We start from the raw sequence: 26,962 nt of genomic DNA, 5'->3' as shown, positions 1-26,962 counted from the left end.
ATCTGTAAGATTAATTGTTTTTTCTATTCTAAACTGGTTTGTAACAATATTATTATTGTAAAATTTGGTTTATTTGTTGATACTTAGCTTGGAGCTTCCTACAATGGGAATTTGGATTGCATGTATATTTTATCCAGGCTATGTCAGAATCCCAAGCATGCTTTTTTTTTCCTGCATAGGGTTTTCCTGTAGTAACAGCTGGAGCACTGTGGTAGCTTCTATCTTAACTTGGTGGTCTGCAGTTTGTGGTCAGGGCTGAAGGAGCTGTGTCCCTGGAGTACACCTTGGTGAAGTTAACCTTCATGCCTCAAATGGGAGTATCTGATTGCTAATAGGCAAAAGTAATATGTAAACTCAGGTGTGTGAGCTGTCACTTCAGGAAGGGGCACTTGATGCAATGGAGGAGCTGCCTTCTAGTTCAGCAGGAGTCCTTGCTTGGGAAAGCTTGTGGTTAGCAGAGTTGAGTCTCAAAGGACCTGTCTCCAAACCCTTGGTTCTTCATTAGGTCTGACATGGTGTCATACACGTCTTTGAAATTATTCTGTTCTTTGAAATTCCTGTGATGCTTTTTAACTTAAACATCTTAAGAGAGAGAGAGAGAGATAAAAGTGTGTTTAAATAGTTCCTCATTTCCCCATATAATTATTGTAGGAGCTCCTGTTGTCTCAATTTGCAATGTTTCCTTCTCTCCCAAGCTGAAGTGGGCAGCTCTGCTGCAGCAAACACTGTAGCATCCTTTCAGCATTGCTGCCAGAGCCATCCGTTTCCAGCTTCAAGGAAGCTGCCCTGTCTCCACAGATCCTTCCAGCTTTTTGTGTTGGCTGTGGTGCATTGGCTTGGCAGCCACTCTTGTCTGAGAGAGCTTTTTAGAGACTCCAGTGCTTATTTTTATATGGAAATTTTCTGGACAAAATGTCTAACTCAGAAGGTAGGCAGTTGCTTTCCACACTGCACCAAGTTCTGTGTTTCACTTCTTGATTGAGTACAAGGGGTTTGGCTGGGCAGGCTGTGCTCCCTCCCTGTGCTGCTTGTTCTTCTGAACAGTTGCAGCTGCCAGCATCCCTTCAGATCTCAGGGGGAGACCTCGGGATGCAGTGGCAAACATCCAAATCTTTTCAGTGCTGGGGGAATGCCCTGGCAGGGGGCTTGTTGAGGAGCACTGGAAGATAGCTAGATGGGCCTACTTCCCTCCATCACCAGGCAAGAAAGGAGAGAAACCAGAAGTGGGTACAGATTTCAAGAGCAAGGCAGCCTCTTCTCCCTGTGCCTGTGAGGGAAGCACCCCCATAGCCCATGCTGCCAGCTGCCCCTGATGCAGAGCTGCACTGATGGCTCTTCCCTTCTCCCTGCAGTCTGAAGATGTCAGATGGGCTCTCTGCTCTCTCCCTGATGATTTTGTTGTGGCTGGGCACCCCAAGAACATTGTCCTTCTGAAGAGCTTCTCACATTATGGGGATAGAGCAGGCCTGACAGACTGAGCACAGAAGAGTGAGTGGTATATGATGAGCTTGCTCCTGATTTCTAATGTGAAACCTTGCTCACTGATGTAGAGGGAAAAGACAAGCACATGCCTCTTTTAAAAATGCTTTCTCTGACCAGTTTTGTCCTCCACTCTGCAAAAAATTGTATTAAGGGCATAAATAAATAATTTTTAAGGGAATGAGTTCCGTCATAAACCAACATTGCTGCTTTTGCCCACCTAAGAAAATTCACTGTGGAATCTGTTCTTCTAGTTGGGGAGCTCAGCACTGGCCTCTTGGGAAGCAGATAGGTAGACCCCTTGCAGAAAATAGACCTGTAGAAATATGGTTCCCTGCAACTGTGCTGAGATACCCTTTTCTCTTGTTCCAGCAGGAGACAGTCTCCCCTCCCAGCAAAGGGAATTAATCAGTCCTAATTTTTTAACATTACTGTAAAAGTGAGGCTCTATTCTTAAGGCAAAATGGAAAAGCTGGTATCCTCAGTTCTCCTTAGACATTTCCTAGTTTTTTTTTTTTTTTTTTTTTATGGACTCACAGAAGCTACTGATTTAAGTCAGAAAATACTGAATATTGTGAAAATTGCAATGCGCACTTGCCCAAGATTTGTGGCTGTATGTTACACTTTTTCCAGAATGGTGGGGAATTTTTTGTCCATTTTGAAGATTTGGGTGTTTTGTTTTGTAAACCAAAAAGCTAGGTTGTTGCCTAGTGTTGTTGCTACAGATCTCCAAGATGGAGTGTCCAGGACTGAACATGTTTTGCAGGATGTTTGCTCTCTCATCGCTGCCCTAGTCCCTCTGACCCCAGCTTGCCACTTCCTCCTTCATTTAATGAACACAGAGGGTTCTTTATTGTATGATAGTCACAATGTAATATGATAGTGCTGCAGGAGAGCTGGTGGAATGGTACCAGGTGTTTGGTATTTTCTGTTTCAGGGATATCTGCAGGTGTAAGAATGGCTTCTGTCTTACTCAGTCCCTATGCAGGAAGGGAAGGCAGGTTGGGAATACTTTGTGGTGTGGCACCATCTGTGCAGCCACGAGCCTTTTCAGGGGCTGCAAGTTGGTGTGGATGGCATTTCTCACCACATGAGAAAACCTCTGAGTTGGCAAACCAAATAGATGTGAAAACCCATACAGAATCTCCGAAAGATCCAATTTTAGATCACATTTTTTTATGAGGGAAGTTTGGGCAGATCTGTTTCTGTATAAAGGCATTGGGATTGTTTTATCCTTGACCTCTTGTGGAAGAAGCAGCTGAAGTTCCTTATAGAATGTGCTTTTAGTTAGCTGGTTCTGATCATCTGCTGTAGATATTCCTGCTGTTTCTGTTATACCTTCAGTTGTGCTCCAAGTGAGCCAGCATAGTACAGTATTGTCTTTCCTGATGGACTGATAAACTGTTGTTTCAGAACTGCTTCTTGAAAGACACATCCATCATTTTGTGGACAAGTTCAATAACTAGAACATGCTTTCTTCATTTTTGAACATATGTCTCAGAAACATGTTATCCTATGTGTTATCCCAGGAACACATTGTTCTTTGGAAGTACTATTGACTGTGCTTATTAATGCATAGTGAAAATCTTTTACAAAGAGAACATGCATAGCCTGTATGGAAAAGTACCTTAATTCTCCTGTCTTTAAAGATTACTTTCATTTTGGAGCTTCTCTCCCAACAACAGGTTTAAAATAGGACACTCATCTATAAGTTGTCTTGGACAATTAGGCCATTAAGGCAGTCTCAAAATGAGTTAAGAGCAGTAGCAACCTCCTGTTCTCTCAGAGAAGGATGTGTAACTTTTTCTTCTAGCTAAATTGTATATCAGAATTTTAAACAGGCTTCTTGTAAATATTCCCTTGCTGAAGGAGTGTTCAACCTGCCACTGGATCCAATTATATTCTTGTATGAAACCATCCTTTGACCCACTAGTTTCTTGTGTTTTTTTCTGGCAAGTAGAATACATGCAACATAAGTCCTGAAGCTGAATTCATACTACAGTCATTGTACAAATTAATTTATTTTAGAAGTGGCAAAGTCTTTCCATATTCTCCCAGTATATATGCTGATCAATATTTTCTAATCTCATTCATACCACATAATATTTGGGTTTGGAAGGGATGCCTGGAGGTCTGTGGAAGCTGCACAGTTTGCAGGCTGCAACAGTGAGGGAAACTAAATCAGGTCCTGATACACCCTCCTTTCCTGACTGAAGATCAAACCACTTTTGGCTCAGTAGCTTTCAATTGTGCTGCTGATCTTCCAACAGTAGTACACTGCTATCGATTTCATCTTGAGTAATCATTTCACAGCTGCCCTTACATCATTGCCATGGTTTTGTCCTTCGCCCTTGACTGAGCTTTTGAGCAATGAGCATCTGGTGAAGGTGATGACAACAATGAAAATGTAACCATTCAGAAAAAAAAGCAGTCAAGGACGTTTGCACCAAGAGGTTTGTGTTAGGTATTCGGCTTCATAGGTGAAGCAGTAAAATCTTGTCAGGAGGTCATTCATTTTGAAAGTAATTGGACAGGGCATTGCTAGTTTTCATCTCGTGTTATGAAGAGTGATCATGCTAGTCAAAATTTCAAGCTAGTAAAAAGTAATCTCTTGATTTTTCTTTTAAAAAGGGATCAGCCAGGTCTGCAGCCTGTCCTGTGTGTTTCTTTACCTACTGTATGCTGACATCATTTGGATCTAGCTGCTGCTGAAATAAAAGGCCGTTTTGCTACCCATGTTCACCTGCTACCGTAAGCAGAGAAGAAAGAGAGAAATACTTTGAATCCATCTGTTAGGATTGACTAATTGCCAAGTTAGGAGGGCTATTCAGACCCATGTGGGCACCTGAGAACTAAATAATTGTTATAGTCTAGTTTCTTTTACAGCCCCTCAAGGCAAGTGTTTGTGATACAAATCAGAAGCAATATGTACATTAGGATTTGAGAACCATCACATTACCCTAGTGTAAGAGGAGAAAAAAGAGCCTGGGTAAATTTCCTCATGCTAAGGGAATTTCTTGCAACGCCCATTGTCTGCAGTATGGATGTCATGAACTATTTTAAAAAGATACCTCTTGAAAGCAAATTGCTGAGTTTCTTTTTTTAGTTGGTGGATCAGAAAGCCATTACCCTCTTGTACAGCTTTTGCTCCAGTATCCTGCATAGTCATTTTGCTGAGCAGCGGAAGGCACGGAAGGAAGGAGGGTCACTGCATGCTATGCAACCTCTCCTGCAGCATTAATAGGTTCCTTTTCTCTGGCCTGTGTAATACCTGCCAGCTGCCCCTCATGCCATGTTTGCGCAAGGATCATTCCTGCAGTGTGTTTGGCCCCAGTTTGTGCTGTGGCTGAATTAGATCAAGCCAAACCAATATATAACACTTTTCTCCTGGTTAGATTGACCCTGAGAGTAAACCTGTTCTCTGGAGCTATGTCTGGTTTTATGTATGTGCTGGGTCAAGGTATTAATTGTTAGTCAAAGTTGCTGGCTTGTTCACGGTTCATTAAAAATAAAGCAGACAAGCTAACACTGAATCAACTGCTCCAAAGCTGTGTTAATGTTTTCCTTCCTGACACAGGTGGGGACCTGACCTCTTTCCTCTTACTGGTGGTTTTGTATGCAAGAAGCTTAACTTGTCTTTAAAATCTCACTTGTCAGTAAAACCAGCTGTGTTATGAAATAAGCTCATCTCATCAGTAAAGGAAAGTACTCTTTTGCCCTGTAACACAGTCCATAACAGGGCAGGGTGGAAGTGCAATCCCTCTGCCTAACAGAAATATGTATGTCAACTCTGAAACTCTAACTGATGTCATTTCCCCACCCTTGGTGCCTTTCTCACCTTCTGAGCATGTCCCCTAGGAAGTTTGGGAAGTGCCCAGTGCGTTAAAGGACACCTGAGATGCTTTGTGTTCCCAAGCAGTGCAGCTGCTTCTGTGGATTCAGTGAGAGCTGTACTCCAGTTTTAGAGCTCCTTTTATGCTGTGGGGCTAACAGCAGCTTTTGGTGCTGTTCCTGAGCACCTACAGCTGTGAGATACTTGCAGCCTTGCCCCTTCACTTCTATTCAGAAGTGGTAGTACCTCTCTATAACTCAGATGGTGGGTTGGGAGGATTCCTTGTGGAGGTTGCATTTGTAACTTCTCTACCCAGACAGCACAACTCCTTGTGACTGCTGTGCTCTCCTTTTGTCACAGTGGTCCTTGCTGTGCCAGAAAACATCCAAATGGGACCTTCCACCCTTCTTTGGCTTTCTCAAGGTAGATGAATTGCACCCTTGAGAGTAGTAATAAATGTGAGTTTGAATATTGCTTTTTAACTTTTATCTTCCTTTCTCTGTGTTTCGATTAAGGCAAATTAACAATGAAACACATAGCAGCCTGTATTCTAAGGTCATGCAAGTTAGCAATTTGAATTCATTGAGTATGATGGAGACATAAAGATAAATTGAGAGGTTTCAGGGGGTCTTACAATACTAATTCTTTAGGGATGGGCAAAATAGCAAAATGAGATTTGCTAGATTCAGAGGAATCCTGGGATAATCAAGCCATCCACAGGGCTGGAATCCTATACCATGAGAGCCTAGATAAACATCCAGACCTGTAGACTGTTAGATATTCCATATTGCATTGTAATTTCTTTGTCAGTGCAAAAAATACCCCACTACCCACATGAGGACAAAATGTCATGTACACTTTCATGAGTATGACCACATCTGCTCTAAGTATCCTGTGCTTATAGTAATTCTGGCTGGAGATTTGTCTCTGGTTTCACCCTCTGCAAGGTGGGATGTTGGCACCACCCAGTACCTTTTTGAACAGCTAAACTAAATGATACCTTTGTTGAAATAAAAAAAATAGGCACTCAGTCAACTTTTTAATAATAATGATAATGTATTTTTATAAAGTATCTTACATAACTTTCTAAAATCAAAGCACTGGGGCCTATATAGCTGAGCTTCATTAAGCAGATGAAATGAGAGAAGAGAAGCATCTGGCAGAAGAATGGAGGGCAGTGTAAAAATAGAGGCATATGGTTGTTTCAGTAGCATCAGTAATTTCTGAAATTACATTGCCTATGAACCTCTGCTCCATTCAAAGTGGAAGACTGAGCCAACAAAGCCAATTTTCAGGACACTCACAGAGAGTTCCTTTCTTCCTGAAAATAAGTGGCTGAAGCTTGGGGAAATCAGAGGTACCTTTTGGCCAGCAGAAATTTTTGCCACATGGACAATTTTATAATGTACCCTAAAAAGGTCTTCAGAAAGGAAATCAGTGTTTTGGGGGTTTTTTTTGGTGGTTGGTTTTTTTTTTGTTTTGTTTTGTTTTGTTTTGTTTTTTTTTTGTTTTGTTTTGTTTTTTTAAATGCTGTTTTCCTAAAACATGTGCCCTGATTCATTGTGATTGGTCAGTACAAGGAATATGGAGAATATTTCTTGTATAAACACCCCCCTTGTTTGTACATATTTATCTGTATAGACTGCAGGAAGAGGCTGGCTTGCTTGGTGCTGCGTTGTGGAGTTTTTGCCATATCATGGCTTAATGGAATTATGCATTTCAGAAACTTTAATGATTTCTCAAACTTTTAATCTTGAGTTAAAAAGTCAGTTTCAAGCTTCTATTGTAAACTCCTTGTTTCAGGGGGGCTTTTTGTTAGTTTATTTGGGGGAGTTTGTTTGTTTATTTTTTGCATTCCTTTGTTTTTTCCTTCTCCTCCCTTACATCATTTTCCCCTACTCTCTACTGTCATCGTTTATGTTCCTTCTAAGAAATGTAGCTGGGTGTAGATGGTAATTCATTCTTGCAGTACCACTGTACGTCTCAGTAAATCTGGAATCAGTGTCTCTAAAGCTTGTAAACCACAGGTGTAGGAAAATGAAATTATTGTCTCAACAGCACAGAGAAAGGCTCTGTCAGACCTGGGGCTGGAGTACAGATACATATTCTGGTCACATCACTGGACCGTGCTACCTCTGTGTCTACTTGCTGTTTTGTCTGTCTGACCTTTTACTCTTTCTCATCTCATTGCTTTCTTAATTTGAGTCTTCTCAAACAGTTCAGGTTGCTTCTGGCCTGGCTACTCTGGAAGTCCTTTGGTGTACAAGTTCATCTGGCTCTTCTTCATGCTTTCCATCATGGTTGTAACATAGGCAGGACACTGCTGCTTCTGGGATCATAAATATGCCCAGAAATAGTATGGTGGGATATGGACATGCTGTTTATTAAGAAAGACTTCAGAATGTGTAACTGCAGTTTTCTATGGAGAATAGGGTCTTTAGGATTATTTCTGATTTATGTAATTGTGGACACCATTATATTTAGAGACTGAATGTTTCCTAAAGTAGAGAAAATCTTTTTGACAGTTTGTTGAAAATGCCCTGGTGTCTCTAACTGTACTGGACAAGTGATATGGTGTAGTCAGTAGGGGGTTATGTTAAATGGGAAATGCTCATTTTGCTTTAATTGTCAAAGTGCAAGAGCACTGTGTTCCACTGTAAGAAGAATGGTAATAGGCAGCTTGCTAAAGGAGGTTTTCATATTTTTGAGATTTTAATAGTGATAAATACAATGATCCTGTATGCAGAATGCTTCTGGTTGTGAAATAAAAGGCACACTAAAATCAGTTTTCCCATATAAAGGTGGTTAAAATTTATTTCTAAAATGGAAATGCTTAGCTCTGTAGAAAGTGTTTATCCCTGTAGAAAGTGGCAAGACCTGTGCTGGTTTGGAGTTAACACTGGAGAGGTTCAGTACTGGGACTGTTTCATTTCACTCAGTTTCCCATTAACAGCTGCAAGTGCTCAGGTTTTCATGTACATTTTTAAAGCAATTTGCGTAGCAAAAAGGGGATGATGTAGAAGTTGATTCTCTCAGAAAATCCATTAGTGAGTTTTACTGTAATTTAGTATGGTCTAGTGGTCACATTCAAAGTGAACTAAGTGAAAAATATACATTATCAGTGCTCATACTTCCCTTAGTCCCATTTTTGAGGTGAAGAGATCTGGAGGAACGTGAGTAACTGTGATAAGTAGCCTAAGATTTCTTTGTCAAACTATGCTAAATTAATTAAACACAGGCTGCTTTACAACAACATCACATTATTTTTTCTGTCAGTTTAATAAAGTTGGTTTTTAATCACAATCTAAGTCACACTTAAGGCATATCTTATTCACACAAAAGAGCCTGTGCATTTTTCTTCCTTTGCCTACTAGAACCAACAGTTCTCTAGCCACTACTGACATGTCCAGCCAGAGAGGTGGTGTGTCCTTCAGCACTGTATTCATAATTTCCATTTAGGTTTTGGTTCACTGTGTCTAACAAGTGGTTTCCTCTGGTATTCCTGCTGAGTCAGTTCATTCCTATTTTTGCATTTTTAGAGTTTATTATTCCTATGTAAATCTGGAACTTTGTACTTTATTGATTGCATCCTCTTTATTCCAGACCCTTTCTGCAATTTGAAATGACTTTGAAAAGTGATCTCTCTCTAAAGAACTTGAAACTTTACCCATTCTGATGTTAGAGAGGGATTTCACAAGGGTCATGTCTGTTTTCTTGATCCCAAACTGTTGAACAAAACTAGACCCAGCTTATACATATATGGGTGCCTATCAGAAATTTCAGGACAGTTTGAGAAAGAAACTTCCAGAGATAACTACTGAGATATTGATTTTCTAAACCACTTGGGCACCTAGCTTGCATCCATAGGTTCTATTTTCTTAGCTCATGTGTGAGTGTCAAAAGGCTTAATTCGAGATGCATACACTGCTTTTCTTTTTGCCTACTGAGAGGTTACCCTGTCAAAGAGTGGTCATATGAATATTACATCAGGCATAATTTTTGATGATTTTTGTGCTTTTAGAGTTTTTTTATCTTATTTTCATTCTTGAATTCTACTTGTGGCTGCTTAACCATTTATCTCTGGGTAGTAAGGGCAGGGTGGCAGTTTGTAATTCTTTTAGTTTTTCTTCTTTTCACCTTTTCAATGACAATCTTGACCTTCCTTTGTAGAATTTATCAATTTTCTCTCTTTTCAGCAAGTTTATAAATATGAACCTAAACAGGTGCAGGGACATTAGTTGAGCATTTTAATTGATAATATTTTCCAGAATGTCCTGACCTCCCCCTTGTTTTCTATCATGGGCTTTCTTTGGTATAACAAGACAAGGCAGGAAAAGGAGCAGCTCTATTGGCTTAGCTGGACCAAAAAGCTCCTCCTCCTTACCTCACACAGTGGCCAGAAGTGTATAGCTAGGGAAGAGAAGGAAGCAAAACTGTCTCTCCCTTGACTCCATATGATCCTTCAATATCTACATCATCCTTTCTCTGGATAAGATGGGGCTGGATAACAATGACCTAAGCTTGATTTCCTAAATTGTTTGTGTTAGTTTCTGATGTTAAAACAGTTCTTTTGCTGCAATGTAATTGTTGCTGGGTATTTAAATAGTAAATGCTTATATCTTCATCAGAACTTTCTGGTAGTTTTTCCTGATGTTACCCTATGGCTGCTGTAGCTGCAGCGTTCTTTTATTCTAAACTGTGGCATGGCTTTGGAAAGGGTGCCTGGCCTAGAGAGTTAAGCCAAGTACTGATATATTGTGTGAGAATTGAATGACTGTAACATTATTTTGGGGATATGAACATGACTGATAAAAGGTTTCTCTAAAATGGTTAGGCAGCATTGTTTATATTTTAAATGAAAACAGTGGGCTGCTTTTAGGGAAGAGTGATGAAAGAAGGATGACAGACTTTGATGAAACAATAGGAGAGAAATAGAAGGTGCGGGGTACATTTGGTAGAGCTGGGTGGACATACTGAAGTCATGGTGCTTTGAGCTGAAGAGCTGTAAATTTGTGTAAATTTTAGAGGTTAGTCCCTGAGATGTGAGTGTCAGTGTTGTTTGTGAGTTTTATGAAGCTGATGTTTGCAGATTAGGCTCTGCAAACACCTCACCAGGTCTAGGAATCCAACCCAGTACTTTATTTGCTTGTAGTTAACCTGTGAATGAAAGAAGGAAACGATATAATTTTATTTCAGTGTTGCTCACAGCAAGTCTGAAAGGTCCTGTGGTTTCCCTTGGTTGCTTTAGTTTTCATTATAGCAGTGTTTCAAACACCACTGTCTTCTCTGAATGTGCTGGAGGTCTGCATGGAGAGCCAGCATGGTCAGGATGGGCAATATCCAGCTCTAGGCTGGTAAATGAAGGGAATGCTTTGGCACTTGTACTGAAGTGATGCATCTTCCTGAACACAATCCAAAGCAAAACAAAGTAACAGAAAGGATTTTTTCTTTCTTTTGGCACTTCTGCTCTGATGCTTACTCTGACATCACCTTTCCAGTCATTCATGTGGCATCCCAGGAGAGGAAAGACATGAATTTCTAATACAAGTAATAAACAGGAGTTTTCCTTCTCCTCAAATAAATATGTAATTTAATATTGCAGGGGCAGAGGATATGTTTTCTTTGGCAGCTAATTTTTCAGAGTCTTCCACACAATTTTTATGCCAAAACACTTCACTTAAGTAATTCTGTTACAGAGGGACATTAAGAAGCTCAGGCAAGAAAGGCAAGACATTTTCTCCTTGGGTTTGAAAAAAGCTGGAAAGTAGATGAGGGAGGGAGGTTTACAAAGGCTCTTCCAGATTCCATGAGCAGGGAAATGTTTTGCACTATCAGTGCATTTGGATGGGCACAGAAGAGGCCTGTGCTGCTTCAGCCAAGAGGCAGGAACAAGAGGGAAGAGACAAAAGCAAGCTCCCAGCTCAAGGGCTGTGAAGGCAGAGCTGTGCCGTGGAGCTGTGCAGACTCATGTTTTCTGATGCTCTGGCTCTGTCCTGCATAGGAAACACCAGTTATGAGGGAACCAGTGCCAGAACAAAATGTAGCTTCATCTCAGTTGCTTACAGATGAGGAACATGTGTGTTGGCCCATCATGTTGTTTAGTCTGTTTAAATTTGTTAATGTATAATAATGTGAGAATTTAGCAAGGAACCCCATTCCTTCCCACTTCCCTCTGCACTGAGGCTGCTGCTTGTATTGTTTTCTTTCTTCTTTTCCTTCTTTCTCTTTTAATGTTCACCAGAAGTGTGGAATAATGGAGTTTTACACTGCTGCAGCAAGTGTAGCACCTGCCATGTGAAATCTCTCCTTTTCTCTTTGAGTGAAAGCTTTAAGCAACACTTCTCCCAGACAGAGATTAAGGCCTTGGGATTCCTGTCTGGGGTGGACATTTGATTAATGCAGGGTCCTTTTATTGTCACCCTGCCTTTCTGCTCTTCCTCATTAGAAATCAGTGACTCTTCCCCAATTCATTCATGACACAGAGAAAAGAATGTCTAATTATACATATAAATACAGAAAATATATAGCATGAATTCAGCTAGTAAAATGAGCTATTTTCCCACATGGGGAGGGGATTAGGCAGGGGTGCATTTGTCTCCTGCAGCTGCTGGTAGAAGCCTCTGACAGATGGCAGTGCAGAATATATATATATATATATATATATATATATATATATATATATATATATGCACATGCATGTATGTGCACACACAAGTAGGAGAACTAAACCCAGTTGCTGTTCATAGGTAATTTTGCTTTGTGTTTATGTTTCAGTGAAGAGATGTGGTGGCCTCAAATTGGGGAGGGGGGGTTTGCCTTTGAAGGTTGGAAATAGTTTTGCTCCTGCAAGCTACTGTTTCCATTAGCACTTGACAGCACCGTTGGATGGGAGAGGATTTATTTGCTGGGGATTATCCAGGGAGGGGTGTGGGGGTGTGTTTTGGGCACAGCATGGTGCTCTGGGGACATAATGCTTCCTCTAAGGAATTGCACAGTTTACAGAGATAGGAATGGGTATGTTGATAGTTTGCTGTAACCCTTTCAGCCCTTATCTCCAAGGTTTTCTCCACTTTTTAGTGATGCACTCCTTCCAGGCACAGGGTGAATATGTTCATCAGTTTATCTGGGGTTCCACAAGTGTTTTTCTGCTGTCCTCTCCCAGCTGCCTTCCAGCTGAGCAGCTGCAGGTCATGCCAGGCTGGTATTTGGGGCTTGCTGCAGTTCCATTCAGCCTGGCTGGGAGCATGAGCACAAGATCTGTGGTGCAGAGCCAAACCAAAAACAAGCTCTCTTTGGCTCATGCTTATCCTGTGCCAGGGCAGTGTGGAGAGACTGCTGAGACTGCAAGTGAGGTGGGAGTTGCCTGGAGGAGACATTTCAGTCCAGCTGTTACTGGAGGGGGTTTGATGGCGAGCAGAAGCTTTCTTCTGAAATGGCAGGATGGTTATGTGCAGTGTTGGGGGTGAGACCAGTGTGGCCAGGGCTTGCCTTACCCCTGGAGCTTGGGGCTGCAGGGTTTGGAGTTGGCTAGAGCCTGGCTATAGGGATACATGCCAGAGGTGCCCAGAGCAGGGTTACCAGATTCAGCATGATAGATGGTGTTGCAGAACAGAAGGAGGAGGGAAAAATGAAGAATCACCTTAGGTATCTGTAAACCATAATGCAGAGTGTAGAAAGTAGAAAGTAATATGAAGAAAACCATATATATATATATATTTATATATATATAAAATATATATATAATATATATATAATATATATATATAAATGTGCCATATATATATATATATATAATGTGCATATATATATATATATATATATGTGCCATATATATATATATATATATATAATTGCCATATATATATATATATATATATATATATATAAAAACTGTAAAAAAAGTTTCGCTTTGCTCACCTTGTTGGTCTCCATGCTCAACCCTGGTGGTCTTGTAGTTTTGTCATTCAAGTTTCTGACAGAAGTAAAGATCAAAAAAAAAAGCCTCCAGCTTTTTCAGTTCAGGTGAAATGAACATGAATGAGGCAAATGTACTTGGACAGGTGCTTTGTGAGTGCTTTCTCCATGGAAGATTGCTTGTCTGTCCACTGCTGTGAAGGTTCTGCCTTCAAAATGTACTGGATCCACTCCAAACCATAAGGTGGCAGTGGCCAGAACATGCCTTCCTTTATCTTTCAGTTGGTTTTACTTCTGTTTTTAATGTTTCAGCATAGTAAAGTTTTTATTATGCCAGTGCCTCCCTGAGAAGCTTACTCTACTGCTATATAAATTGACCTGGTTAATAACTCAGTTTCAGTATTAATTTTTTAATGCATTGTTACATGGGTTCCTGAAACTGTAAACTTACTTTGGTAGTGGTGCTACAGATCAAGAACCCAAAACTAAGACCTCATAGAGAGGGTGTTTCCACAAGCACTTTGTTTATGGAGGTAAGTCTCCAGAACAGAACGAGCTTCATTCTTGCAGCTCTGGCAAATGAGCTGTGACACACTCTTACTGATCCTGCTGCTGCAGGTAATCAGCTAGAGGTTACTTTCCTGAATGAAATACATTCAAATGGCAGGGAAGGAGAAGACACTGGTTAATTTTGATTGCTTTTCCCCATGATATTTGAATACTGCAGTATGTAATATAAACAGTTATATGCAAAGATTTTTTTCCTCCATACAATACCATACATTAAGAGAGAGTTTGAAAAACCCAAATTACTTTTCCTTACTTTGCCTTTTCCCCTGAAGAGCCCAGGAGCTATGATCTGATTGCTTCAAATGAACATAATGTTCTATTTATGGTGAATAAAACTATGGATTTGGTGTTGGGTAATGTATCTCTGAGGCAAATATCATCACCTGAATGTACTAAACATTTAGAGTCAGCCCTTTTTGTTTATGTTTTCATTCCTGGATCAGTGCTAAAGGAATAGTTATAAAACTGTTATTCAGGGATTTTGAGAAGCATTCTTCTATAGTTGCAGAGTGATTAAGATGTAATAACATGTTTGAGATATGTTTGAGGAATAAAGCACTTAACAACCTAGCACTGTACTGGCTGTTACAGAACAGCTGTGGGTTTCTTCTCCTTACCAAAGAGGTGATAAATTAGGGTGTTTCACTGTGCAAACTCCATCCTTTTTCTTAGGTTCAGCTTCTTTTAAATTGACAAGAATGGGAAAATAATTATGACAAAAATAGGTATAATTGCTCAAAATTCTTCATTCAGAGTGCCTGAATATAAATTGGGGGCACGGGGGTTAGTTTGGAAAAACAGAACATAAATTTACACTGCAATCTGTTTGTACAGGCTCAAATGATACCAGTTTAAAAAGTGGGAGAGCCTTTGAAGGAACTGAGGCAGCAATGGAAGCACTCGCTGGCTGGCTGGCTTGTGCATGCAGGCGTGTGTGGCTGCTTATTTTTCAGACAATCGTGCCAGCGCTGTAAGAGCTCTTGTTTGGCACAACACCCCTTGAGTGCACCGAGTCTGGGCTGCTTGTTTCATCCCAGCATCTGCTGAGATTAAGTATTAGTGCTGCTGTTTAATGAGCGGTGTGCGGATGTGCATGAGTATTTGGGGTTGTTTTTGTTTCCTCTGGTTTGTAGCCGACAAAGCTGTAGGGATGAACAAAGCCTTCCAGGCTGCCTACTACATAGATTAATTTACAGCTGCCAGTTTATATTAGTTGTTCTATTTATTCTGCTTCGGTGCTTTTTTGAGGAAAGCAGTATTTCTTAGTCAATTGTCTGGCAAAGGGAAAGGAATTCAAGAAATGTGGAGCAAACAAATTCGCGGTAATTAGACAAGCTTTTGGCAGATGAACTGTTTGCTCCCTTTTCTTATGATATTATGTTACATGGAAGGACTGAAGTTTGAAAACAGAATTTAAGTTGACGTCTGAACTTTGTCTTTACTCTCCTGTTCTCGGCGTTGGTGATGCTGAGCCTTGATGAATGGCAGCTATAACCACGTCTCTTGTCTGCCTATTTAGTGTAGCCCTACGGGAGGTTTTGACAGGCAGAGCAGCTTATTCTCTTGTCTCTGCAGCTTTTATGATGCTGTAGATTTATCAGGAGCCTCTAATGCTCTTTATTTTTGTTTCCTTGTAACTCTCCTTCTCTCTGTTTCTACTGAGTCCTGTTGCTGTGTGCTGACCACCTGATGCAGCCAGGACTGCTGTATCTTTCTGCTGGAGATGTCCAAAGCTGTGCACAGCCCTGCACATTCTGAGAGGCAACTCTGTGTGTGTGGTTATCAGTGAGGGCACGAAGTAAATAGCTGATTGTTTATCCAAGAGCCTTATGGAAATGTCTGAATATTGACAAGGCAGACTGACTGATCTTGTCTGTCTTCTAAAATAATTGCTTTGGAGGACACAAGTAGTTCAGAAGGGGATTAGTTGGTTTACTCAGAGTAGGATCAGGCACACTGGGGCATGTGCTCTTCTTCCCCACCCTCAGTGGAGCCAGTAATTTGTTGCCCAAATTACGGAGCATAAGATCAGACTGGCTGAATATAATCTGGAATGATCCTGCACAGAGGGTTCCTTCTCCTGCTTCCCTCTGCTGGGTTGCTGGGCTGGGAATAATGCATTGTGGGCCTCTTTGGAAATGAAATGGAAGCTGGGAAGATATGAGACACCCAGGTGCTAAGAAGAGACCTTTCAGTAACAGGAGGCGCTGCTCTCAGGACCCCACAGCATCAGGAGAGCCCGTTCTCCACCGAGGTGTCCCTGATGAAGTGTCAGCTCTGAGGGAAGGCAAGGAAGTGAAGTCTCTCTAATTCACTCATAAACCTTGGCAGGTAGTAACTAGAGTATCTTGTGTACTTGGATGAAAGTGTCTAATGAGAGAGCTATCATGTAGAGATAGATGCAGAGGCGTATGTACACATATTTATTTTTTACTTTTTTTCCCCTCCTGTATTTTTCTCCTCCTGAGAAGGTGGTTTTGCCTGACTGTTTTGCTGTAGTAGGTGATTAGTAGCAGGCATGACACCGGTACTGTGATCTTTGCTTTCTTCTGTCTCGATTGGACCTTGGCTTTGGAGCTTGCAGGTGTCTGTGACGACGGTGCAGGTGTTTGCCGTGCAATGTGCAGCTTCATTTGACAAATGCTTTCTACTCCTCTTTTGATCTTTATCCTTTTGAAGGTCTTTGAATTGATTTGGAAATACCCTTTAATGAATGGGGTTTTTTTAACTGTTTCGTATCAGATGTTTCAAGTATATGTGTGCTCCATTAATATGAATTTTATTTGTTGACTGTCAAAAGTTACTTGGTATGTCCTGTGTGAAAGATTTCAAAACCCTATTAGCTAATCATGTTGTTTTTAAGATTGTGTAGCAAAGTGGAGCTGGTACTGGATTTTTTAAAGTATCCTTTGACATGCAGTGGTCACTTAGGGTTAAAAATAAAAACAACCCAAAACCTTCTAGATGCACCAAACCTCAAAACAAGCAGTGAATTATCAGAAAGAAAAATGTTATATGTGGGGTTTTTTTATTGTAACCAGTCTTTTAAGTGGTTCAGAATAATTATTAAAACTATTTCAAACCCACTATTTTTCATCATTTTAATTGAAGTATCATTCCCTCTTAAAACAGCTCTGCACAATATTGAGAAGTAGCAGTCATATTGTATGAAAAATACACCAAGCAATTCACTAATACTTTTCTTTGTCCTGAATAGACGTTTGTGAAAATATAGTACTTTTTGGTTACAAAGTAGAACTGTCAATTTTTACTTTTATATTTTGTTGCAAGTGATTGTGTCTTTTTTACCAGACATGCTAAGCTTTTACATTTTTAATACTACGTGTAAAATTAGTTCTTAAAATTAAATCAGTTCTTCCCAATGCCTCACTTACATGCCATTTAAATCTGCTGTTAAAAAAAAAAAAAAAAACATTCTTAAGGAATCTTTTTGGACATAAAATCTCAGAGGATGTTGGGTTGTTTTCAGAAAGTATGAAGCTGAGTGAAATGTTTTTTTTTTTTTTTCTGTTGCAGTTGTGGGAGGTTTTATTCCTGGGTTGAAATGGCAAAACATCAGCCCAGCCACATGCCCATTTAGCTGCTGCTAGGGATTAGATGTTCACAATTATTTGCTCTGTGGCTGGGGTGGGTTTACAAGAGTGCTGCTTTGCTTTGGTTGCATCCAGTTCTCTGCCATGGACTGCAGCTGGTGGCAGCCTGGATAGCTGCTGGCTGCTGCACTTCTCCCTCCTAAAGAGATGAGAGACCAGACTCTTATTTAATACTTTCAGGCAGAATTTTACTTCTTGTTTGTAATACAAACAAGATGACCAATCAAATGGTTTTTAACTTAATTTGTGAAAAATATATGGACATTTAAATTGCTTTGCTATTAAATCACTGGGTTTTGTTTATGGAGTCAGTTTTAGAAATTCTGTATGGTTCCCTTTTGTCAAGGGAATTTTTTTTATTGTTTTTTATCATATGCACTGTTTTATGTTACAGCTGAATAAAGAATCAAATTACAACATGCCATGCAGCAATTCTGAGTAGATGAGAGAGAACTAGAGTATATCTCAGTACCTGGCTTCTTCAATAGATGTAGTTTGTGCTGCTTTGGTAGGCATCTAAAATCATCACACTTGTTTTGATTGTGATCAAAAGTCCAAAAGTCTGACAAAACTGCAGAGACACTTGGTTTTTTACTTTCTCTTTCATTCTGCAAAAACATTTATCTGTTTTTTTTTTCTATTACACCACCTAAGTCAGCAGAGGCTTCATCCTTGTCTGTGTGTGAAAGGGAAATTGCCCTCCTGTGCAGATGAGCAGGGAACAGGAATCCGACAGCATCTCCGTTAAGCTTCTTTAAACATTTGCTAAGAGTTTTAGAGTGAAACCTTTGACAAATGTTGTAGTTGAAGCCCTTCACATCAAATGATGGTATGGGTTTCCTGGTTTTCTTTCATGTACACAAATGACTTAACAGCAATAATGGCTGTTGACTGTATTATAGAAATATATATTCAGAGTGTACATAATTATAAGACCTTGAAAATAATTGGTGTGGGTAAAAACTCACAAAACCCCCCAAAAAGACTTTAAATTATATATATTATTTTCTTTTGTACTTTTTCCTTTCAACTCCTGACATTTTTTTCTTTATTTCTGCTGTTTCTATTGGAGCTTACTCTTAAGAGCACAAATAAAACAGAAATTATTTGGGATATTTTTAGTGTGTTTTTTTTAAGATATCCAGGTTGTAGCTATCCAGTTGTGTTAGCTGGTTTTGAACCTTTTGCCCTTTTTATTTGTGCCACAGATGGGAAGCAGGCAGTGTGCTGAGCAGGTATGCAGTCACCAGCACATGGGGTATGCCTTCTGACAGACCTGCCTTGCCTGTCCAGATGTGTCTGTGCATCTGCTCAGAGTTGGATTCTTCTGGAAAGGCTGGAAATAGTCAGGAGTGGCAGTACAGTGGGAACCACCATCGAGGCTGAATCCCATATTTGGGATTTTAATATCCAAAACTGAAATGGAACTAATCTAGTGCCCTCACAAACATACACAAAAAGTATGCTTTTTGTTTAAATTAGATGAGGAAAAGTAGTTGCTGTATTTGCTAATATATTTTAAACATGATGATTTGGAATGAATGTGAGAAAGTGAACAGGTCATTTTGCCAAGTGTTTCAGGTTGAAACGTCAGGCTATTCAAATTTGGACATTTGACTCTTAAACCAACCTGTCTGCCTGGGACTCTGTTTCAGGGAATGGAAAGAGGCATTTTTCATCCAAAGGCATGATGAGATTCTCCATAAGCGTGCTCTGCAGTCATTGAAGAGAATGGGTCTGGGTTACCTGTGGATATGTATCCCTAGTTCCTTGTCTTTCCTGAAGGTGGTGAGGGGGAGAGGTGGGGCAGTGTGGCCAGCAGATTCTTCTAGAGGAAAAATCTAACAGCCTTTTCATTTGTTTGAATTAATTCCCACACATGGTGATCCTAAAACTCCCCATCTTTAGAGAAAGCTGAGTAAGTGACATTTCATAGGCTGTCCATTCTGTTACCTAAAGAGCTCTTCTGTTTTCATGTGGAGGGCACCTCAACCCCATGGTCATAGTGCTTCAGAGCCCTTTGTTCATCTTTGCCTCTCTTTTTGCCCCCTTTGGATGGAGGGGCATAAATCTCTTTGAAACATCCAGCTAAAATGTCAGGGTGCTTAATGAATCAGTGATGCAGCTACTTGTGCTCGTCATGAAACTTCTAAACAGAGAACAAATAAACAGTCAGTAAGTTCATAAATATAAAGGTTTGTTTTCCTGCATGAACCATAACAATTCCCTGGTGCCTGTGCCTTGCAACCTGTCACAATATCTGGTTTTAATGTCTGTGCCCTACAGTGTCTTTGCAGGTAGCTGTATTGTCCTTCCTTTGGCATCCCTCACTTTAAGTGGAGTAAGTTCTATCTGCTTAAAATTCCCCTCTACTCTTCCTTCCCTTTCCCATTTGATTTTCTTCTGAAAAACAGTAAAGAAACCAGCAAAAGAGAGGGAAGTCAGATAAAATGGAGAAATGCCATCGTTCAGTTGAACCTATACTTGAATTAAGAAATGCTTCTTTTTCAATTCATATTTTGGAGTGGTATTGCAGGGTGGAAATCCCTGTTTGCCTCAAAGAGTCTACATGGATTTTAATAACAAACATTACATCTAGCAGAAAGAGTTCTTCAGCATGCTGTGTTATAGATCGAAATCCATGGACTAAATATTCCAAGATCCAAAAAAATAGCTTAGAGGTTTAAAGCTGCTTGTAAATATGAACAATAACAAGCCTTGTGGCTCTCTGGATATCAGGAGCTGGAGTCAAACAATCAAAGTTAACAGCAAATTCCCTGTGATGTAATAGGGTCAAGGATCATACTTATCTTCTACTTAAGGTTTTGCATATGTAAGGTTAGAAATGGTGCAGGTGGCACCAGGAATAGCTTTGCTGCCTTAATGACAGCAAAATGAATGGTGGTTAAAAGGTTCTGGGAATCCTGTAGCCTCAGATGGGAGCTAAGGGCTATAAAAACAGTTCAGAAGACAGTCTAGAAACAATTTTTAGTTCTTTCTCTAAGAAGATGGAGGCCTTGACATAGCAAAATATTTTCTCTAAAGGATGGCCAGGTTTTGTTGCACATGGGGTTTGCGCAATTTAAGCAGAGGTGTGTGAAAATTACACATGATGTCCCTTTGTGGTCAGAGGAAGGGGCCAGAAAGCAGCTGGGGCGCTCCTGTGCCTGCCTTTCTCCATCCATCATAGGAGGAAATTTAACTAAGCTAAATCAAAACTTTTTCAATATTTAAGTCAAAGTGTATCCAGCATGGTGACTATTGCAAAGCTTTGCGAGGGACTTATGGGTTCCTGTTAAGAGACAGAAGTGGAGGGAATGACTAATGTATTGCCTGTAAACAGTGTAAAATAATGAGCGGGAGGAGCAGGGACTTGCAGAGAATTGGCTGAAGACTCCAGGGTTTTGTCTCTCCCTTTCCCCGTGCAGCTGGGTGGATCAGTAGAAAGGGGGAGCAGTTGTGTGATGGCTTTTTTGCCCATCACTGTATGCTGTTAGTTTGACACATGCAATTTACTTGGAAAAGCTTAAGTAGCCTTAATAACAAAAAGTCCCAGCAGAGCTGGCACTAATGGTCTCCCCCGTTGTCAGTCTCAACAGAGAGATGAAGAACTGAATGAACAAAGAGGCCCAATTACGATCTCCCCCCTCTGGATGTGGCCGCATGAAAGCAGGTATGAGCTGTGGCAGAGGCTCTTTGCACAGACTCTGCCATGCCCTGGTGTGAGAGGGGTTTTTACTGCCATTACTGCTGCAACATCACCCAGTCCAGCTTTTTGTGCACTAAGTGAAGTCCAGTCATGCCCTGATAATGCACATTATTGAACACTCTTCAGACACTCACCATCCAATACACTGTGCTAAACCTAGCCCAGCTGAGTCTACCATTTTTTCAACTCAGTTTTGCACAGATAAATCATCTTTTCTTGGCCCAAGCTCTCAGGGAGGTAGCAGAGTGCAGCTCTGCAGGGTGTGCAGCCACAGACAGACATGTCCCCACTGGACTGGGCTTGCAGAAAGGTCTCAGAGAAAACAGAACATTGTTTATCCTTTCATCCAGAGCTCGGAGAGTCTTGGTTAATAACAAAATATGAGCACCATCTGTGAATGGCTGCAAACTACCCTTTATGAGTTCTGTTCCTCAAATATATTATAAAGCACAGTGCCAGCTCTCTTTTGCCTGCCTTCACTAGGACGGGTTTGTACAATCAATCCAATATCCAGTTTAAAAAAAATTGCTGCTGCATGTGCTATAATTTTGTGTCTGTTTTTTATGGCTAATGTGTGGAAGGCTTTAATTGCAACTCATTTCTCAGTAAGACTGGCTTTTTTTCTGGAATTTTTCTCTTCTTCTGTTTCTCTAGCTTGGCAGACCAAAGATTTCTCACCATTAGGAAATAAAACAAATGTGTTTCAATAGAACTCTAGGTGGGCTTTACCAGCATAGGGTTTGATCAATGATGATGATGATGGACTGATTTTGAAAAATATGTACCCCACCTTATTCAGTCTCAGTACTGAGAAAAAATATCATCTTTCAGTGAACAGCTGATATTTGAGGATGCTATCCTCTTGACAAACTGTTAAACCAAATCTGTCTCCCCTAGATTTAGAAGATTAAGACCTAAATAATACTTACAGGATCAGTATCAACATTGTCTAGCCTTGTCAGTCTTTGCTTTATAGCTCATTGTATTTCTCAACATCACTTAAAATACTTTGCCAGGTACACCAGGTGAATGGTGGAGCTCAACATATTTGTATTTCAAAGGTAGTGAAATAGGTGCTTTGAATTTTATTAATTGAATGTAAGTATACGAACATTTAACTGATGTATTTGAACATATTTCAATGATGGTTCTAGACAGGGACAATTGTTCTTGTACAACATAATAACTAATATTTATGCTGCTAAAATATACTTAATATGCATGAAAAATTATGGGTTTGGCTAAAACCAGGTTTGTACAGCTTTGTGTGTTTTTCTGTGTGCATACAGCATAAAAAGGAACGCTGCACATTGAATGAATGCAATATTTAATCCAAAGTGAAATGCTTAACACTCTTAGCAGCAGTTCAAAGATGAGGACAGCTTTATTGGTGTTTTAGAGTCACGCTTTCTTAAACTTGAATTCTCGTCTTACTGTGATAATTAAAGTTTTGCTGTTGATCTCCAGCGATTAAATTGGCTCCCTTATGTATCACAGTTACAGTGTTGGTTTTTTAAGTGATTTGTGCATACATCAAAAATTGCAGGGAGGAGAAAAAATCTGTTAATAATCTTTATTAACAAAGACTTGCATGACTGATGAAAATAGAGGAGTATATAAATTTTCTATTCCCACCAAAACAAAATTTGAAATACCTCCTCCTTAATGGATTGGAGAGCATTTAGGGAAATACCTGTGTATTTCTTAAATCATATGCACTAAGCAAATACCACAGTTTATAAAGAAGTAGTAATTTATTATAAATATTTACTCTACAGCCCCAGTGAGGTTTTTGACAGCATGGGCTTGTCCTTGGGAGATTCCCTTTTTTCTCCCTCCAGTTCTCCCTCGGTGTAGGAACTCAGCAGTTCTTTTGAAGAGAATACTGGCAAAAGAAGCTTTTTCATTGCTTGTATTCTCCTTTCTTAGAAGCCTTTCATTCTTCAGCAAAGGCAGAAGTTCTTTGCCTGCCCTCCTTTGCCAACCCTTCCACTTGCCCTGATGATCATGTACAGTCTCAGACCATTTCTTTGCTTTTTCATCTCTTCTCTTAGTATCCACCCTCACGTCTCATTGCTCTGGTTTTGCAAGCAGCATCTGAACCTCTTCCATAATGAAAAAAGACCAGGCCATCACCAGTTACATTTGTTCTTCTAGATACCTTCTGCAATTCTCTTCTCCCCCTTATTGCTCAATGTGCTGTCAGTAGTTGTTGGTGGTACAGTGACTTTTCTAGTCCAGCTTTGTGTATTTTATTCTGGGCAGTGCCTTTCTTGACCTCTTCCTCCTTAAAGGTGACAATGTGTGCTTCCTCCTCAGCCTCACATCAGCTGCCATCTCTCTGCAGTCCCTGAAATCCTGCTCATGCTTTTGTTCTGTGATCTCATACAAGGTGTTGGGTAGAATGCCTGGGCTCTTAAACTGCTCACAGCATTGCTGCTGGATCCCTCCTACTCTGCCACTCTGTCCAATTGCTGCTGCTTGATTTTCCTCACAAATACAGGACAGGGATCTATTTTACCTTTTGGACCCTTTTCTTTGAACTGAGTATCAGATGGCAAGTAGTTTTTAACAAGTAATGTGTAAATTAGCAGCACGTTGCATTAATTTCATACTGTAGATACTATTTGCCAGACAGACTGTTTGTATTGATGTGGAGTTACTTCTGTTAGCCTGTAGTTTTCAAAGAGTACAGATAAGAGATAAGATAACCAAGTGAAATCTCACTAGCTGTGTTCCTGACGAACCTGCTGAGGTGACACAGCTAATCAATTATCTTGAATTAGACTTAATTGTGTTTTGCATTAATGTTTCTCGTTTGTTTGTGGTTTGTTTTTGTTTTTTTTTTTTTTTTTAAAGAACCTTCCCTTTTTCCAATTTGTACATGAAATTATAAGAGCACATAACCTATGGAATTTGTACCACCTCTGAGACATTTTAGGATCCTTTTTTCAGAGTACACCATTTATTCCTAAACTGAAGTAACGTATAAGTTCATCCAAGCTGTAAGAAGGGATGAGCTCTGGAGATGTCCGTCCAAGTTCCGTTTCTCAATTCTCACTTTAGGCTGTGTCTTTTTGCACATCATCTTGAACATGACTGTTGATAGTCTACCTGTAGTTTAAATACAGTTTATTTATTTGGTTCTTTATTTCAATTGGTATTTCCAATTAAAATGAAACAGCAAGGTGTGCTCACAAGATAGTGACATTGTCATTGACAACACAGTCAGCAAAACAGTACCAAAAGGTCAAGTCACAGACATTACTAGTGCTTAGTAATGTCTGTGACATGACTAGTTTTCCAATGCCTTTATGTTTTTGTACTGAAATACATCTGCTGATCTGAATGTATTAGGAAAAAGGATAGCAAAAGCAGCTAAATTATGTGGTAATTTTAATTAGTAGGAAAGAGGGGTGGTAAGGTCTTCCAACAGCATTTTCTAATTGAAGTCACTGAACTGGCATTTCAGCAACGATTTCTGCTTCAGAGATCAAGAGAGATTATTTATCCTTAGCAGTTTTCAGCTCTCAAAAGTTCATGCAGGCCAAGTGACTTCCATCATTCATGAACACTGTTGTGAACTTGTCCCTTTCTGGATTTTATTGATTTGCCACGTGATTTCTGGGAAGAAATTAAAGTCTCTGTTGCATTTTCCTCGTCCTTACAAAGCAGTGAGAGCTGCACAGTTTTATTTTCAGAGGTCAGTTAGTGAGAACCAAACTGGAGAGCTGTGGTTGGAACTTGCTTATAATGGGAAGTGGGTGTATAAACCTCAGGAGGAAAGGCCTGGGTTTGCCCAGGTGTGTGCAGGCAGCTGAGCACTGCAGAAAACACTGGTATTCAATTTCTGTGTTTCTCAGTCATCTGGGATGCTCCATTTATGATGTGTTTCTCCTCAACCAGGAGCAGTGTACAGAGACTTGCTGTCAACACTGGAAAAACTGAAGCTGGGATCCCCATAGTCCTTCTCCAGAGGCTGCCTTGCAAGACACAGCTATAAAATGTTCATCAGAAAAAACTGAACTGTAGATCCTTAAGAGTGAGTAAAAAACAAACGCGACCTTTCTGAATTTTTCTCTAAAATGTATAAAAATAATGCCATGGATTTTGCATTTTAGAAATGGATTCCAGTTCTGGGGTAACTAGGGATTGTGAAGAGCTTGGGCTGAACCTGTGGCCCTGGGTTATGGTATTTACGTTACACTGCTGTGTTCTTTGGGGTGTGTAGTTCCTTGCTTCCTCTGCTGTCCTTGTACACCTCTGTTGAGCTGCATTTTTGAGGACCAGTGGCTTGAGGAGTGCCAAACATGCCGTTGAAGTGGGATTTCCCTGAGCAGGAGGCTCACTTAGCTACCTTGAATTCTTTAAGATGAAGTCACAGACTGTCCCCCTAGGAAGCCCCATCCTCTGCACGAGGAGGGGCTTTCCATGCACTGAAGTGTTTCCTTGTTTCTGGAAAACAGGGCACTCCCAGTGCTGGAGGACTAGCTGGCCTTGTGGGATCACTGAGAAGGGCTTAGAAAATTAGACCTGAGAGTGTGATGTGGTTTCTGAAGTCCATGCAGAAGATAAGTCATTACTCAGATTTGCTGATACTTTCTGCACCGGTTCATTTTTGCATTTCTTTTCCAATCTGAGTGTTTTCCCATGGTAAGTGAGAGTGCTTGTTTCAGATGGTTACTCCAGCTCTTTGGTCTCACTGTCCTCAGCTTCCATGATAGACACCTCTGACTGAAGAGGTGAGGTATTTGAGAACTATTAACTGTCAGTGTCCAAGGAGAGTCTTTTCCCTCAGAAAGCATCACTCATTATCATGCTATCACCTGTGCACCTTCTGGTCTCACCAGAGATTTTTCCATTTAGATAATCCCTGCACAGCTGTCTACTGTCACCCTTGCAAGCCAACATGAAAGCAAGATCAGCCATGCCATCAGCATGAAAATATCTTCAAGTTAATAGCACAATACAGTAAAGCAACAAAAAATGTAATCTGTTGTGATGCATACAGCCCACAGAATGTGTGCAAAAGACCTTATTTATTTAGTTTTATTTTTAAAGTTATTTTTATCCCCCAGACTTGTTTTTCTCAAAGATTTGACTTATTTAGGTTCTTTGTATTGTGGGATGCTGCTAATGAAAGTAATTGCTTTACTCCTGAGGGGACTGTGGCATGTTGTGAGACAGGATGTAACAATCCTTTCATACAATATAAAAGGGTTTCCAGGTAGATACATTCTCTGTTGCTGCCTGAAAGGTTTGTGGGTTTTGGCTCTGCAAGTTATTACTGCTTCTGCCCCTTCTGCTTGTGTAACTACAGAGAAATGAGTGTTAAAACAGGACCATTGGGCTTGTCACACTCAATTGTGTTCTTCTTGGTGACCCCAGCTTATGAAAAATAGAAACAGCATTTAACCCTCAATTCACAAATGGGGTGGTGGGACAGAAAGAACCTCTAAACAGTGTGGGAGGGTGGAATAGAGAGGAAATGCAGGAACTTCAAAAGGAGAGGAAATCCACTGGGATTTAGCTCCACTAGGTCCAAAATCAAGAGGATTAAACTCTGCTCAGAATTGAGTGCCAAGCACTTACACTGTAAGAATGGATCTCTGATTCCTACAAGGCAGAGAGTTATTGTTTAAGCTGCAGAAATAAGTCTGATAATTTGGAGTGGGCTGGGAAGTGAATTTGATCTGTCAGATCCAGTTGCAAGGAAAGACAAAGCCCAGCACCAGGACTCTGGGATGCAGAAGTTGATCTGTAGAGGAGTTAAGAGGGAATTATTAACTGTGTGGTCATCATGACCTGAAGGGTTAACTGGCCTGCAGGAATAAGAAGATTCTG

The 26,962-nt window shown here is 40.3% G+C and overlaps 1 protein-coding gene across 4 annotated transcripts in view; it reads left to right on the top strand.

The window, feature by feature from the left end:
• Positions 1-26,962, top strand: part of ANKRD6 (ankyrin repeat domain 6) — an 87,574-nt gene that overhangs the window by 16,067 nt on the left and 44,545 nt on the right. For 3 of the 4 annotated variants that reach the window (XM_030235623.2, XM_030235625.2, XM_050972736.1), the window contains exon 3: positions 25,025-25,160. The gene's annotated coding sequence lies outside the window, so the exon portion shown is untranslated. Of the gene's footprint in view, positions 1-20,999; positions 21,083-25,024; positions 25,161-26,962 lie in introns of all 4 variants that reach the window. The other variant, XM_050972735.1, reaches the window with a different exon arrangement.

The sequence above is a fragment of the Serinus canaria genome, chromosome 3 (assembly GCF_022539315.1).
Source record: "Serinus canaria isolate serCan28SL12 chromosome 3, serCan2020, whole genome shotgun sequence".
Classification (NCBI taxonomy): domain Eukaryota; kingdom Metazoa; phylum Chordata; class Aves; order Passeriformes; family Fringillidae; genus Serinus; species Serinus canaria.
The sequence above is the reverse complement of the archived record's forward strand: the minus strand, read 5'-3'. Positions and strand labels throughout refer to the sequence as shown.